Raw genomic sequence first — 16,997 nt, 5'->3', positions numbered from 1 at the left:
AAACTCAGTGAGAGTGGTGTCTGTACCTGTATCTGCTCATCCAGTCCATAAAAGTCAGCACAGTACCTAGCACTGAAAGTATTCCATAAATATTTGAGGGATGGACAAAAGTACGAGTGAACAATAGCACCTGCTCCTCATTTCTGGTAAGTCAAGAAGCAGTTCTACCCTCTCCTTATCTTAAACTAATGCCTGAGAAGGAGGTAGGAGATTTGCAAAAATCCATCTCCCAAATTTGAATCTTAGCCCTGAACTCCCCTGAGATGCATATCTGACTGCCTACTTGCAAACTCCACTTAGATGAGTAATAGACATCTCAAACTTCACATCTCCAAAACAGAATTTTTTATTTTCCCCACACACTGGCTCCTACCTAAGTCTTTTTCATCTTAATAGTTGGCGCCATGATCCATCGGGTTTTTTTCAGGGCAAATACCTAGAAGTCATTCTTGAGTCTTCTAGTTTCCTACTCTTCTTCCCCCCTGATCACCACCACCCAATCCCATCCATTCAAGAAACAGTCCTATTGCTCATGCCTGTAATCCCAGCACTTTGGGAGGCCGAGGCAGGTGGATCACTTGAGATCAGGAGTTTGAGACCAGCCTGGTCAACATGGTGAAACCCTGTCTCTACTAAAATACAAAAAAATGAGCTGGGCATGGTGGCATGTGCCTGAAATCCCAGCTACTCAGGAGGCTGAGGCATGAGAATCACTTGAACCCAGGAGGCGGAGGTTGCAGTGAGCCGAGATCATGCCACTGCACTCCAGCCTAGGCAACAGAGTGAAACTCAGTCTTAAAAAAAAAAAGAACAAGAAGAAGGAGAAGGAGAAGAAGGAGACGGAGAAGGAGAAGAAGAAGAAAGAAGAAGAAGAAGAAAGAAGAAGAAGAAAGAAGAAGAAGAAGAAGAAGAAGAAGAAGAAGAAGAAGAAGAAGAAGAAGAAGAAGAAGAAGAAAAAGAAAAGACACAGTCCTATTGCAACATCCATTGCTACTACATCCACTTTTTCCACTGTCACTGTTATCACCTAGGGATAAGCCCCCTTCATCTCTCACGTGCATTATTTCTGACCGTCCAGGTGTCGCTGCCACCACTATCAGAATTCTGTAGGCCGTTATTTTCCTTCTGACAAGACAAAAACATGGATGCTGTGAACTGCATGGCAAGATGACTTTGATCCACATGTAACAGATGTACTTCCACAGAGACACCACTGTGGGAGGGAAACAACTGGAGGCAGTCATCTAAATATACACCTGCCTTTGGGCAAGTCTTCACTTGGCTGGTCCAGACAGAAATTTACCCTCTTTATAAAGCCCTCCACAGATGTGGGGTCCAGAGACAGGCAGGCCCAGGCTTTGACTAGACCATTCATTGGCTGCATAGCCTTCCCCACAGGGTGGGTACAATAGCGGGTACAATAACAACAGCAAGCGTCACTTTCCACCCCAGGGCTCTTCCTGCTGCCTTTGGGGACCTCACCAACAGCATTCTCCAGTTCAGAAGCAAGCAAAGCAGAACCCTCACCCCTACTTAGAACATACAAAACAAAAAATAGCCTTCATCTGCAGGATCACAGAAAAACAAAGGAGAAATCAAAGGTGATGGAACTACATCACAGACACACTTTCCTGATTTGGTTATTTAATGAGTTTGTATTGCTACAGAATTGCAGAGGAAATTAACTTAGCTTACAAGAAGACAGAGGACTAGAAGCCTGAACGTTTCACGTGAGGCATTTGCCCACAAGAGCAGATGACTCTGATGCTCCTCTCTGCAATTAGACTAGGGACTCCACACCTTCATGCCCTCCCTATTCCTGCCCCTAAACGTCACCTTCTCCTATGGCAATCCTCCTGAAACATTCCCCTCTCTTACAACTCAATAGGCCACATAAACACACCGCCATTCTTCCAGTCATCTTTGACTCCTCCTTCTGCCTGACCATTCATCTCCATTGGTGACTCTTATGTGTTCCTTCAACTGTTTCTTAGACCTGCAGGCACCACCTGGAGCAGATCCATATATCCATACTTCATGTGACCTCCCAGGAGTTGGTCTGTTCTTCACCGTCTTCTCTATTCAGTCCAGCTCATCATGATCACTGCTGTCAGGTTAGTCTCCCATAAGCATCATTTTCTTTAAGTTATTGTAAATAAGAATCTGCAGTAGCCCCCTATGGCTTATTCATTCATTTTTTAAAAATCCATTCATCCAACACATAGTTATGCCAAGCTATATGCTAGGTGCTGGGGATAATGGTAAACAAGACAACTCAGCACCAACTTCATAAATTCCAATGAACTCCACACTCTTCTGTATGATTTTCAGCCCTTCGCCAGCTCTCAATCAGCCCTTTGCTTTCATTATTTCCCCAGTGTGAAGTTTCTCCTCCGCTTACTTTATCCTCTGAATTTTGCTCATCACGAAAGGACCAATTCAAAACCTCCCTCCTCAATACTTCTGTGAGTTCATATCACTGACTTCCTATATACCATTCATTTGGTTCTTATCCTCTACTGCCTTTTTAAAAATGCATTTCACAAATGAAATTAGTTTTTCATTTCTGAGTCTTATCCCCACAATTATATAATATAAATGCCTTGAGGAGGGTTCTCCCACAGGTTTTTAGTTGGTAGAGTGTTTCATACCAATTTTTGATTAATTACTTTATCTACATAGAAATTTACTATTTGAGCTGGGCACAATGACTCCCCCCTGTAATCCCAGCACTTTGGGAGGCCGAGGTGGGTGGATCACTTGAGGTCAGGAGTTCGAGACCAGTCTGGCCAACATGGCCAAATCCAGTCTCCACTAAAAATACAAAAGTTACCCGGCATGGTGGCACGTGCCTGTGATCCCAGCTGCTCAGGTGTCTGAGGCATGAAAATCACTTGAACCTGGGAGGCAGAGGTTGCAGTGAGCTGAGATCGTGCCACTGCACTCTAGCCTGGGTGACAGAGTGGAACTCTGTCTCAAAAAAAAAAAGAAAGAAAAAGAAATTTACTGTTTGAGGAATTGACTACATTATGTCAGTGAAAGCCATAAAGGAGAAAATGAGACTATTATTTTACTGTTGTCATCATAGCAAATTGTCCAGTTGAATTTCTACCATTTCGACTGTATATTAAATCTTTAATAAGCTGATATTTAATATCTGTCCTATACATTGAAAAACTATTTACAAACTCCATTTGTAAAACAGGAGCCATGCTTAAAGTCAGGATTTGATGTTTCACTTTTCGTTATTATTTATTGTGCTCCATATGACATTGAACAAACAGCAAGTGCCCGTTAAAAAATAATTCACTGTAATATTTCCCTATATTTCAATGGTTAATTTTCTTGTCTGACTTTGCCATTGCTTTCTGATTTACTCAAAGGCAAGATTGTGTTTTGTCCACTGTGGCATCGGTGGTACCCAGGACAGGCCTGTTACTGACTGGAGGGGAAAAGATCAATGAAGGTGATGGATGGATGGAACAATGGCTGAATAGACAGATGGACAGATAAATGAGTGAGTGACATAGAGCAGTAGAGACTTCTCCCAGTCTGGGGTACTAGAAACTTCCTCAAGGAACTGGCATTTGAGCTGAATCTTACAGGCGAAGGAAGATTTAGCTGTGTGAGGTGATAACAAGGGCAAACCCAGGCAAAGCCAACATCCTTAGCAAAAGCTCAATGGGCCAGAAAAGTGTGACTGCAGGAGAGTTGGCAAGCTATGGAGACATGGAAAAAAAGATTGACGAGAGAAGATACGTTTGATGTCTTTTGGCCAGGCGTGGTGGCTCACACTTGTAATCTCGGCACTTTGGGAGGCCGAGGCAGGCAGATCACAAGGTCAGGAGTTCAAGACCAGGCTGGCCAACATAGTGAAACCCCATCTCTATTAAAAATACAAAAATTAGCCAGGTGTGGTGGTACGTGCCTGTAATCCCAGCTACTCGGGGGCCTGAGGCAGGAGAATTGCTTGAACCCGAGAGGCGGAGGTTGCAGTGAGCCGAAACCATGCCATTGCACCCTAGCCTGGGTAACAGAGCGAGACTCTGCCTTAAAAAAAATAAAAATAAAAAAATAAAGACACGTTTGACGTCTTCTGAGCCCCTTGGAAGGGGTTTAAGCTCCTTGAAGGCATGCAGTTCATGGTTGCATTCCCAGATCCTAGCACATTGCGTGTGGCACTGAAAGAACGAAACAATAAACAATCCACGAATGAAGGTTGGTCCCTGGCCACTTCTCTGAAGTCATCTCCCGTCACCCTTTTCTGGCCCCTCCACGATGTCATGTAGATATTCGTGTCTTCTCTTCAACATGACTCAGAGCCTTTGTGTTTGCTTTTCCCTCTTCTGTGCTCCACCCTCACTGACCTGCCTGCTCTTCCTCTCACATGCCCGGAGACCTTCCCACTTGCCATTTCTTTGATCTTTCTGCTTGGAAAATTCTTCCTGCCTATCTTCACTTGATTCCTCCCTTCATTTGAATCTCTGTTTAAAATCTCTTTCACTTCTTTGAGAGGCCGCCCTGCCAGCCTATGAAGAGTTGCCTCTCTCCGGTCACTCCCAAATCCCCCCAACCTGCTTTATTCTTTATAGCACATACCACCACCTGATATCACTAGACAATTGTTTCTTTATTGTTGACTGCCCCCCACTCCTCTTGCTAGAATCTAGCTCTCATTCAAAAGACCTCACATAGTGGTAAGGACTTTTCTTATTTACTGCTAATTCTCTGAAGCCTAGAACAGTGTTTGAGACAAAAATAATAGTCAGTAAATATTTGTTGAGGCCAGCGCAGTGGCTCATGCCTGTAATGCTAGTGCTTTGGGAGACCTAAGCAGGAGGATCACTTGAGGCCAGGAGTTGGAGGCCAGCCTGAACAACAAAGCAGGACCGTTGTCTCTACCCATCCCTGCCAAAAAAATTAACTTAGCAGGATGTGGTGGCATGTGCCTGTCATCCCAACTACTTGGGAGGCTGAAGTGGGAGGATTGCTCGAACCCAGGAGTTCAATGCTGTAGTGAGTTATGATCATGACACTGTACTCCAGCCTGTGACAGAGTGAGACCCTGTTTCTAAAAATAAAATAAAATAAAAATAGAAATGTTTGTTGAATAAGTAAACAAGTAGTTCAAATACTTTATCCCGCAACTTAAGTTTTTTTAATAGTCGTACTCCAATTTGCCTTTACAGTAACAAAGTCTAAACTTTGAAGGTAGAATGGACCACATTAGAATTGTCTTTTCCAATCAAAGCACTTTAAAAGATGAAAATAATGAGACAGGTTAAGATCAAGTTGGAGGCCAGATCACACAGCTAATTGGAGAAAAAGCCAGAATGAGAAAACCTGGTCTCCCCAAGCCTGGCTTACCCCAACCCACACCAGTTCTTGCCATCCACTCTCCATAGAGGGACCAAGGTGAGCTTTCTAAAAGGTAAATGTGACCTGCCTCTGTCTAAAACTGCTCAGTGTCTCTCCGTACCACAGTCCAATGGTCTAAGCTGGCTGAGAAGGGCAGCCAGTTCTGCCCTGTCTCCTTTCTTTACTCCTCCAACCTCACCCTCTGTGCTGTCTCATATATCTGGGCCTCTGTATACATCAGCATTTATGCCTGAGCTTATCATTATCTGCATGGTGATTCTTATCCATTCCTCCTTCAAAATTTTATTTAAAAGTCTACTCCGCTGTGAGGCCTACCGTTATTTCTCCAGTAAATAATTAATTCCCACTGGGCACGGTGGCTCACGCTTGTAATCCCAACACTTTAGGAGGCCGAGGTGGGCAGATCACTTGATGTCGGGCGTTTGAGACCAGCCTGGCCAACATGGCGAAACCCCCTCTCTACTGAAAATACAAAAATTAGCTGGGTATGGTGGCATGCATCTGTCATCCCAGCTACTTGGGAGGCTGAGGCAGGGGAATCACTTGAACTGGGGAGGCAGAGGTTGCAGTGAGCCGAGATCACGCCACTGCACTCCAGCCTGGGCAACAGAGCGAGACTCAAAAAAAAAATTTAATTCCCCTTGTCTAAACTAATTCTAATGCTAGTACTTGTCTTATCATTGAACAAAGAATGTGGTGGAGCTTTGTCATTTTTTACTATCCAGTATTTAATAACCTCTTCCTACTTGGAGGGGTCACATCACCCTGTCTGCAACTACAGACAACAAAGCAAAGGGATCCTCTTCCTCACTCCACCCCTGGCGGCCAGGGCACAGGTGCAGGACCAAAGACTGGCAACCAGGAGCTCTTGCCTAGAATTCTGACTCCTGGGTGCGTGCAGCAAAGACAAAAGGTGGGCTGGAACCTCCTTGTGCAGCAGCTGTGGCCTGCAGTGGACTCAACCTGGTAGCAGTTACTGTGGCTGTGGTGGCTGGCAGCCTTCTGAGCAGCCTGTTCTTGTTAAGAGATGGCTGTGGTTCTTCCTGCTTCTTGGACCACACACCAGCCCAGGTCTTTCAGTCTCTGAAAGTCTCTAATTTCCTTTCAGTGAATTCTATATCTACTCATATTGCTCATGGTAAATTTTTGTTGCTTACAATCAAGAAGGCAGCTGTCTCATACTTACAGCAGTTCCTGGCCCAGAACTGTACAAAATAATAGGTGCTCAGTAAGTAGGAGTTAATAGTAAAGGTGAAAATACTTGAAAAGGAGATACATTGAAGTAGGCCAATTAACCTAAATTGTAAACTAGACCACTGTGGTTCATTTTTTTTCATTTAACATCCAAATTATGGAACCCGAATGGCATGAGCAGCCTCAGTAGGAACGACACCAGAGAGACAGAGCTTTCAAAAAATTACAATTATCGAAGTCTTTAGGAATCTCTCCAGATTATTACCAAACAGCCAGGTTCTTGGCAAAGTGGGAGCTTAGTGCATTCTGGTAGACTGTTCGACTTGAAGAAGAGACTGTGAGAGCTGAGGTATTCAAATGTGTTCAGTAGTGAGCACAAATGCCCACAATGCCATGAGCTGTCTACATTTCCAATCAAGAACTATGCTGAAAAGAACAGCCTGACAAGCATCTTAAAAATGGATTTTTAGCCATAATAAAAAATCGTTTCCCCAAAAGTTAACAATCTTTAGCTGTGTGGAGTGCAATATTATAAACAATTTTATTCAGTCAGTGAGAACATTGATATTTACCACATTGAACTAATTTCAAAAGCTGTACATTCAATATATTCATGCCAAAGACATCTCACTCAATTTTGACTACACAAGAATATCCCTAATGCAGGCTCTTGGCATTGAATTTAACAGACTCAAGGAAGAGAATGTATTTTCACAGAGATATATGGGTGTCAAACATAGGCCAGACTTTGATCCCACAGCCAAAATGCTGGAGATATCAATAATCAGATGTCTTTTTAGTGGGTTCATCAGGTAAAACATTTTATGCTAAACATTTTAGGCAAATGGCATTCTGTGGATAGATGGGAACTAGGTCATCATACTACAAGCTCCCTGAGGTCTCATATGATGTTCAACTCTGTATACCTTTCACAGCCAGGTATAAACACACACTTGCATACTCCAGCACCTACCACTGTGGCTAGCACATAATAAATGCTCAGTAAATGGTTTCACCTGATTGCATGAAGACCTGAACTTGGAATGAAACTTCCACCTATTAGCTCCAGGCTCTTGCAAATGGTAACCACGTACCTAGGAGGCTGAGATGGGGAAGACAAAACTGAGGACCTATCATGTAGCAGGCCCCTTACAACCTGCAGTGCTGGCTATACCTCATTTTCAGATGTAGAAATTGAGGCTCAGAGAGATCAGCCACAGAATTAGTGAGAGGTAGCATCAGACCTTGAACTTAGATCTCTGCAAGTACAAATCCAGTGCCTTTTCTATTCCACTGGGGCTCTTAACTGGGGACCCCAGGGAACCCATAGAATGTGGGAAATGTTTATGAGGAGGGTCTGAATCTTCCATTGCATTCCCAAGGTGGTACATGCCTCCAAAAGGCTGAGAAGTGAGCTCGTGGCTGTATGCAGGCTCTGGGCCGGTGTCAGCCTGCTGCAGGAGAGAAGAAGAGGGTGCAAATGAAAGTGGAGGATGGTGGTACGCTGCTCCACTCACAGTTTCAACATCCCTCCTAGCCAATATGCCAACTCTATGGGGTCCTGGGGTCCTGCCCCCATAGGGTATCATAGGGTGACAAATGACCTGATCCAAGTCCCATCCACTGTCCATGGTGTTTATAGACACACTCTACTCACATAAACTTAAAATACTGATGTTTGTGAGCATGTGTGTGTGTGTGTGTGTGTGTGTGTGTTGGGGTGGGGGTGGGGGATCAGAGAGACCACCGGGGCATGGATAGGGCCTGCAATGATTCTCTGTGTTGTGGTGATGTCACTGGGTTGTGATCTAAAGAGGAGAGAAAAGCCAGCAGAGTTCATACCCTAGGGATGCAGTAAGAAACAGCTATTGATGGACTAAATCTAATTTTACTCCGGATCTCTGGGCCACAGGCCTTCTTGGGTGTAAGACAGATATTGAAAACTCTGTTTTCTAAATTTAATGGGTGTTGGCCAGGCGCAGTGGCTCATGCCTGTAATCCCAGCACTTTGGGAGGCCAAGGTGAGCAGACCACCCGAGGTCAGGAGTTTGAGACCAGCCCAGCCAACATGGTGAAACACTGTCTCTATTAAAAATACAAAAATTAGCCAGTCCTGGTGGCAGGTGCCTGTAATCCTAGCTACTCAGGAGGCTGAGGCATGAGAATCACTTGAACCAGGAGGTGGAGGTTGCAGTGAGCTGAGATTGCACCACTTCACTCCAGCCTGGGTGACAGAGTGAGACTCGGTCTCAAAAATAAATAAATAAATAAATAAATAAATAAATGTAACAGGTATTTATAGAGTATTTGCTGCTACCACTAGTCATGGTACTGGGGAGCTCTGTGTAATATAAAGAAATAAAGAAAATTCTTTATGTGTGCACGTTACACAAACAAGTCATCACAGCTCAGTGTCACAAGTCCTATACTAGAAAGATGGTAGGGTGCTGTGGGAGCACTCCCAGAGGAAAGGAAGATGATACCCAGGGGAATGAGAAGGAGTTCTGTTGGAAGTAACATGTCACTTCAATTAAATAAACACATATCAAGTGCCAGGCACTGTATTGGGGATGGAAGGTGTCTAGACACAGAATATCTGCTACCAAAAAGCCCAAAGCCAGGCCCATGGAAGCACAAGAATGACAACCTGCTGCAACAAAGGCGATGTGTGTAAAGTACAGGGTGGCACAGCACTGGGAGCAACAAACTGTGTGTTTGTCCTAGGGAGAGTGATGTCTGAGTTAGGTTTGGGAGGATAAACATGAATTTACCAGCTTTCTGGTAGAAAAAAGCACAGACACAAATGTGATAGTATGTATAGAACATTCACCAGGGGCCACACACCGTACTAAGTGATATTACTGACATTATCTCACAGAGCCCTACTACTCAACTCTTTGAGGCAAACACTACTACTCTTAGTACTTGTGCACTCTTAGTACAAATTTCTTCAGACTTTATTATGTACACAGTCACGATGTGGGTAGATTGCAAAATACCCAGACAAATTCTCCTCCTTGTACCCATGTGCTTCAGTAGTTCTTTCCCATACTGAGTCTTGACTTGGTCATGTGGCTTGCTTTAGCCAACAGAACCCATCCCTGCTGTCATTCCCCTCTCCAGCAAGATGGAACTCTCCGCAGGTTAAGAGTCAAGGGTCTGGAGCCAGACTGCCTGGATTCAAGCACACAAACATGATGCAAGGGGTTTGAAAAGCATTTATGCCCTGAGGCTTGTCCCCTTTGCTGTGCTTGTAGCCATGACACCACTATTTGAACACGCTTGAGCTAGCTTGCTAAGATGGCCATGGGAAGAACTGAGGAGCCTCAGCAAATAGCCAACCATCAAACATGTAAATGAGACTATCCCAGAGCATCTGACCCCAGCTGATCCACCAGCTATTGGTGGCTGCAGGATGGAGCCTAAGAGAGACCAGCAGGAGAACCACCCAGCTGAACCTAGCCCAAGTGTCAACCCACAGAATGATGAGCTAATGAATGATTGTGGTGGTAAGCCATTAAGTTTTGGTGTGATTTGTCATACAGCAAAAGCTAATTGATAGAGGGTGCATCTTCCGAAGGACAATGTTTTGCAATTAAAATCAGCAGAAATTCTTTTCTTTATCAGGGCTACATAAATTAATAGTGCATCTTACAATTGATGATTTAGATTTGATGCAATACAGTATTATATTTACTCAGCAGATAAGAAAGATAGGGATTTGACGGTTACTTGCCTTGAGTCTCAACTAGTAAGTAGTGGAATTGGATCCAAGCTGTGTGACTCCAAACTTTTTACTCTTGACCTACAGATAGCTGGAGAGGAAAATGATATGAACTTGTTGGTGGGGAAAGCAGGGTCAGGTTTTGAAGGCTGCCTTAGAAACCCTTGCAGAGGTTGAATTTTACTAGTTGGGAATAAGTGGCCAGTCGAGTGGGAAAGATGAAGTAATTATCATTTCTTTTTGACACTGACTACATAAAATCTTCATATCACTTCCAGGAACAAAAAGGTAGAGTGCTGTGGGGATGCAGGGTGGGGTCTGGAAGCCCTGGTTTGTCAGCTCTGTGTTGGGGCAGAACTGCAATGCAGGAGAGGGCCTGAGCAGTGAGTCTGGGAGAGCTGGAGGCCTCTGACCCAGAAAAGAGAGGGGAAACCCTGGGCACCTGCGGCCTAAGCAGCTGTGGATTGTTCTCCCTCATGGAGTGGATGAAGCCAGTGGATCAAGTGCATGTTAAAACTAAAAGGGTGTGGAGAAATGGACTATGGCTTCATTAGGGCCACTGAAGACCACGAGACAATTGTCAGTAGTGTTAGAACAGTGTCAGTGTGGTGGAAATGCCTCTTCTTCACTACTGCTGAAGCCCAGGAGAGTTATACCAGCAAATCCAAGCAGTGGCACAATAACGGTGCAAGAAGCATTGCCAACTGGAGTAGATTTATTGCGAGGCTCACATAGCTTAATTTTTAGGGCTTCTCACTTATAGAAGCCCCTTGTGAGACCTTGGGAGGGGCTCTGGTAACCTAGTCACATGGTTAAATGTTTCCACAAAATTTGCAAAAGTAAGACCACATAGCTGCAATCAGTTGATACAGCACATAGCACAGTTGGTGCACTCTATGCAAAGTCTCTTCTGTCACCACCTCATCCCATTATGGTGCTGAAGTGGCCAAGGTCATCTTTGGAACCCAGTTAAGAGGAGCTGGAGCTGAACATACATTTCTTTGGGTCTGGGGAGATGTAGTTATGGAATTCACAGTGACTTGCATGTATAGCTCTAGCTTTCTCTGCACAGGAATGCCTTCAGGGGTATTTCTCCACCCTCTCTGTCAACTTATCTAGCATCCTGGCAGGAGGTTCAAGGCCAGAGATCATATCTCCACTCTCCTAAGACATCTTAGGAGATGGGCAGGGGAAGAGAAACACGGAGTGAAATGGACATAGCCGGTAGGTTTACCACTGAAAATTCTTCCAATCAGCATTCATTTAAAATGAAAAGCAATGAATTTGGTACTCATCAACATAGTTTTGATTTTGAATCGAAACTAACAATGTAAGAAAAGCCCATCAATCATGGTAAAGTCCGAATTTTCTTCCTGCAGAAAATTATATTATAAAAATGTCACATGTGGCCTTCCTCCTAAAAACCTATAACTCCAGTCTAATCGTGAGTAAAACATCAGACCACTCCCAATAGAAGTATGTTTTACAAAACACTCACCAGGATGCCTCAAAACTGTCAAGGTCCTAAAAAACAAGGATAGTCTGAGAAACCATCACAGCCAAGAGGAACCTAAGGAGGCGTGATGAGTAAATGCAGTGCCATATCCTGGTTGGGGTCCAATGCAATGCCATATCCTGGTTGGGATCCTGGGACAGAAAAAGGACACTGGGTAAAAACGGATGAAATCTGAACAATGGATGGGCTTTGGTTACAATAATGTGTCAGTATGGGCTCAATCATCATCACAAATGTTAATCTAAGATATTAATCAGTGGAAATTGGGTGGGGGATTTATGGAACTTGGCAATTTTTCTATAAATCAAAAACTGTTTTATAAAGTTTATTTAAAATGTCGCATGAAAAAAACATTCATGAGTATGCAGCCCAAAACATAGGAAAAGAACTTATTAGAGTGGTAGGAAAAAAGAATTAATAAAATTTTTAAGTTTTTTTTTCTGGATTTTGTGAAATATATGATTGCAATTATGTGGGCAACATTTTTTCCCCTTCCCTACTGCTGGAGGCCCTAGAAAGCCCAAACTTTTAAAATTTGTAGTTTACTGTGATTTCTGTTCTAATTCTAAAGGAAACATTCACTTTTGTATCCAACTTTGTATTTGTAATTTTCTTATAGAGGTTCCTTAAATTGTGTAAGTTTAAGGCTCCAAACGTGGATCTACCCTTGGTTGATATTGATCACTTCTGAGTAGTTAGAAAAATGTGTCCAACTCCACAATTGAATACCTACTCTGTGTAAATGAAGAGGACGTGCAGGGGAGTAAGAAAGACTGGGATGGTTCATGAGGATTTACGGGACACACTGCCTCCTTCCAGGCCCTTACAGTTTCACGGGGGCATGGATGTATGCCTAATATAGTTGCAGCCCCAAAATGGATTGAACAAAAAGCACTCAGTTATTGATGCCAATCTTCCTTTAACCAGCCAATTACCAAAGTCTGTAATTAAAAGCACATTGGCCATTATTAATTGATGTGGCTATACTTCAGATAGCGATGCTCAAAAGCAATAGATGCAGAAGATTAATAATAATCACAGCTTCGTAGTTCCTAATCACAAGTGGGAACTTTTGAGACAAGGCCACTGTAAACCTGCTAATCAGCTTGTCCCAGCAAGACTTGATTCTTTTTTTCTTTTCTTTTTGACATGGTCTTGCTCTGTTGCCCATGCCAAAGTGCAATGGTGCAATCACGGTTCACTGCAGTCTCGACCTCCTGGGTTCAAGAGATCCTCCCACCTCAGCCTCCCATGTAGCTGGGACCTCAGGCTACAGGTGCACACACCATGCTGAGCTAGTTTTTGTATTTTTTGTAGAGACAGGATCTCGCCATGTTGCTCACACTGGTCTGAAACTCCTGGGCTGAAGTGATCCGCCGACCTTGGCCTCCCAACATGCTGGGATTACAGGCATGTGCCACTGCACCCGGCCCAGCTCTCTTTAGCTTCTCCAGGAGATTGATCAATCAGTGTTAGGCAGATGCCAATGTGGATCTAGCCAGAATTAGCCACAACATTTTAATCAGGCCAAAATGTAACAAGGGCAGGAGAAACCGAAAAGAGACTCAAATTTCCACTAGGAAATTTGCACTACTACAATATCCAATTGGCTCTTATTCCCTTGGCTAGAGAGATGTTTGAAAAAAAAGGAAGTAGAAAGGAGGGTTAAGACTGGTTTCTTAAAGAAGTAAGTACAAAGAAGTATAAGTTCATGCTGCCTGCTTCTAAAAGAATTCTATTCCTCATAACTACATAACATTATAATGCTACTGATTCATAAGGAGTTTAAATTAATTCTATTGGAGAGGACACCAGGATTATTAGTGTTTAGTTTCATCTAGGATCTTTATTGTTTAATGTTGTTGGTCCCACAGACACATTTCAGTATACAAAAACGCTGCAGTGTTAATAGCCAAAAGAAAAGCCATTATGATGTGAATAGTGGTCATTGTCATCACTGTGACACAGTTTTTAAAAACTTTTTCTTAGAGACAGGGTCTCACTGTGTTGCTCAGGCTGATCTTGAATTCCTGGACTCAAGCAATCCTCCTGCATTTGGCTCCCAAAGTGCTAGGATTACAGGTGTGAGCCACCGCACCTGGCCCAATTTTTAAAAACAATGATGTCCTCCATTAAAAAAAAAAAAAAAAGGCTGGGCACAGTGGCTCACGCCTGTAATCCCAACACTTTGGGAGACCGAGGCAGGTGGATCACGAGGTCAGGAGATCGAGACCATCCTGGCTATCACGGTGAAACCCTATCTCTACTAAAAATACAAAAAACTAGCCGGGTGTGGTGGCGGGCGCCGGTGGTACCAGCTACTCGGGAGGCTGAGGCAGGAGAATGGCATGAACCCAGGAGGTGGAGCTTGCAGTGAGCCGAGATCGGGCCACTGCACTCCAGCCTGGGCGACAGAGCAAGACTCCGACTCAGAAAAAAAAATAAAAAAAGACTGGTTTCTTACCTAAGTCACAAACTCCCAATTATAGAGTCTGGAATCTTCATTTAACGAGAACACCAAGGGCATGGCTGTCAATCCTATGACACCGGTCTGAGGTTGGTATTATTCCTGATTTAAGGAGGATGCAGTGAGGCTTGATGCGGATTCACCCACCCCAAAGCCTGTGTTCTTAACCACTATGCAATACTGCCTCCCATCAAAGTCTCTATCTCAAGGCCACAAGACAACCCCATACATTGTAAAACTTTTTGGAGTGATTAGATAAAAAGTTTTTGTTTTTTTTTTAAGTGTTCATGCTGAAAGAGACCTAAGAGATTATTTAGCCAAGCTCCCTTATAGCCTGAGGAGAAATCTAGGTTCTAAGGAATGAAGTTGCTTCCCAATATCACCTAGAAGTTCCTGCCAGAAGGAGTCTGAACTCAGGTTTGATTCTGGGTTGTGTGCCTTTCCCACCCTTGAGTTGCAAAGCACCTGCATTAAGGGCTAGAACCCAGGGAGAGGCACCCAGTTTAAGAGAAAAGTGTCTTGAGAAGAGATAAGGTGAGACAGCCAGTGACGACCATCCACAAGTTACAGGTTGAATTGTCACCCCCATATTCCCCAAGTTCATATGTTCAGGGGTTTGTTGTTGTTGTTGTTGCTTCGAGACAGAGTCTTGCTCTGTCTCCCAGGCTGGAGTGCAGTGGCATGATCTTGGCTCACTGCAACCTCCACCTCCCTGGGTTCAAACAATTCTTCTGCCTCAGCCTCCCGAGTAGCTGGGACTACAGGTGTGCACCACCACGCCCCGCTAATTTTTGCATTTTTAGTAGAGACAGGGTTTCACCATGTTGGCCAGGCTGGTCTTGAACTCCTGACCTCAGTTGATCTGCCTGCCTCGGCCTCCCAAAGTGCTGGGATTACAGGCGTGAGCCACCGTACCTGGCCATTCAGGTATCTTAGAATGAGAACTTACGTGGAGATTACCTCATGATTACAGAGGTCATCAAGTTAAAATGAGGCAATTCGGGTGAGCCCTAGTCCAGGATGACTGGTGTCTTTATAGAAAGGAGGGATTTGCACACACACACCACAGGGAAGATGGTGTGAGGAGACATAGGGAGAAGATGGGCATCTGCAAGTCAGAGTGGCCGGGCACAGATGCTCTTTCATGAGCCTCGGAGGCAGCCAGTCCTGCCCACGCCGTGATTTTGTACTTCTAGTCTCCAGAACCAGGAGAGACCATACATTTCTGTTGTTGAAGCCACTCAGTGTGCGGTACTTCGTTCCAGCAGCCCTTGAAAAAAATAGACCACAGAACTTGGGAGGTGCCTGCAGAGGTTCTGGGGCTGAGGGACCGGTTGGAGAAGAGGAAAAAGGAGAGGCAAAGATGACAAAATCACGGGTGGGGAGGCGAGCTCTGGACAGAAAAACCAGGGATTAGCCAAGCTGGAACCAGTGAAAACGAACGTGGAGCCCATTTTTTCTAGATCTGGAAGATACAGATCTAGAGGAGATCTAGAAGGACTGAGCCGCTAGAGAGGTTGCTGGTGTGTGTGTTGCCCTCACCCCACTGCATCACTGCACCCAGCACACTGTGGGAGACACCCAGGGAAAGTCCTTCACTTATTTGTGGGAGTGACCTGCAGGGTGGCTGAGGCCTGGAGAGAACCCATGGTCAGCTTCCCCTGCCTGCAGCCCAGACATAGCCCTGCGGTGGTTGTGCCCACACTCTGGGGGCAGCCTCAGTGCCAAGTGTGGTACTGCCCTCACTAGCATTTAGCCTCTGTGCCCCAGCTTCCTCTTCTGTGAAAGGACAGTAATGACAGTACCTACCCCACCGGGTTATGAAGATTAAATAGAATAATGTGTACGCAGTGTTTGCAGCAGTGCCTGGCATCAAGCACTGGGTAAACAGTATCTGGTATTATCAAAGGCCTTTATGACAACAATCATTCTTCAAACGGCCCTCCAGCGAACGCTGGGCGCAAACCCTATGGTAACGGGGACCAAGGTTGTTAGAGGCTGAGGTTCCTGGTAGGTCCCAGGTGCTAAAAGGAAGAGCAGCCTTTGGGATGTGAGCCCGAAAACCATCGTGTTGGCTTCTGAAGCCCCCAGATGGGCCTGGCAGGGACGCGGAAGCCCTCAGAACCGCGGAAGCCCTCAGAACCGCACAGCAGGTGGCCGCCCTGGTGCAGCGCGCAGTCGGCCCTCAGCTCCCCTGCACCGGCGCGAGCTGCGGGCGCTGCCCACGTCAGGCTCTGCAGACACCAGACAGAAAAGGTCTTCCGGCCAGGCAGCGTGGGGAAACTCTGTGGGGCCGCGGTGAAAAGGGGCTCAAAGGGGCCGCGCCCGTCCGTGTCAAGGAAATACGGAGAGGAAAGCCCTTGCCTCCAGGGCCCTCGCAGCAGAATTCTGCCCGGCCTGCCAGGAGGGCCAGCAGGGCACGGGCTGAGGGTGCAGGATCCGGAGGGCGCCGCCCGCCCCTCGGGCATCGCGGGGCCCAGGGTCTGCGGGGCCTCTGAGCTGAGGCGGTCCAATGTACCCTTTGTCCTTCCTCAGATTCATTATGAAATCCGAGGCAGTCTGGGCGGCTCCAGCTGCGTTCGCCCGCCGCCGCCTCTCGACCGCCGGCCACCCGCCAGCCACGCGCGCCCAGACTGGAGGGCGGCCGGGCTCTCGGCGGGGCGGGGCCTGCCGGGGGCGGGGCCTGCGGGCGGGGCGGGGCGGGGCCGCGGGAAGGC

This window comes from Nomascus leucogenys, chromosome 7b, assembly GCF_006542625.1.
Source record: "Nomascus leucogenys isolate Asia chromosome 7b, Asia_NLE_v1, whole genome shotgun sequence".
Classification (NCBI taxonomy): Eukaryota; Metazoa; Chordata; class Mammalia; order Primates; family Hylobatidae; genus Nomascus; species Nomascus leucogenys.
Note: the sequence above shows the minus strand (reverse complement) of the source record.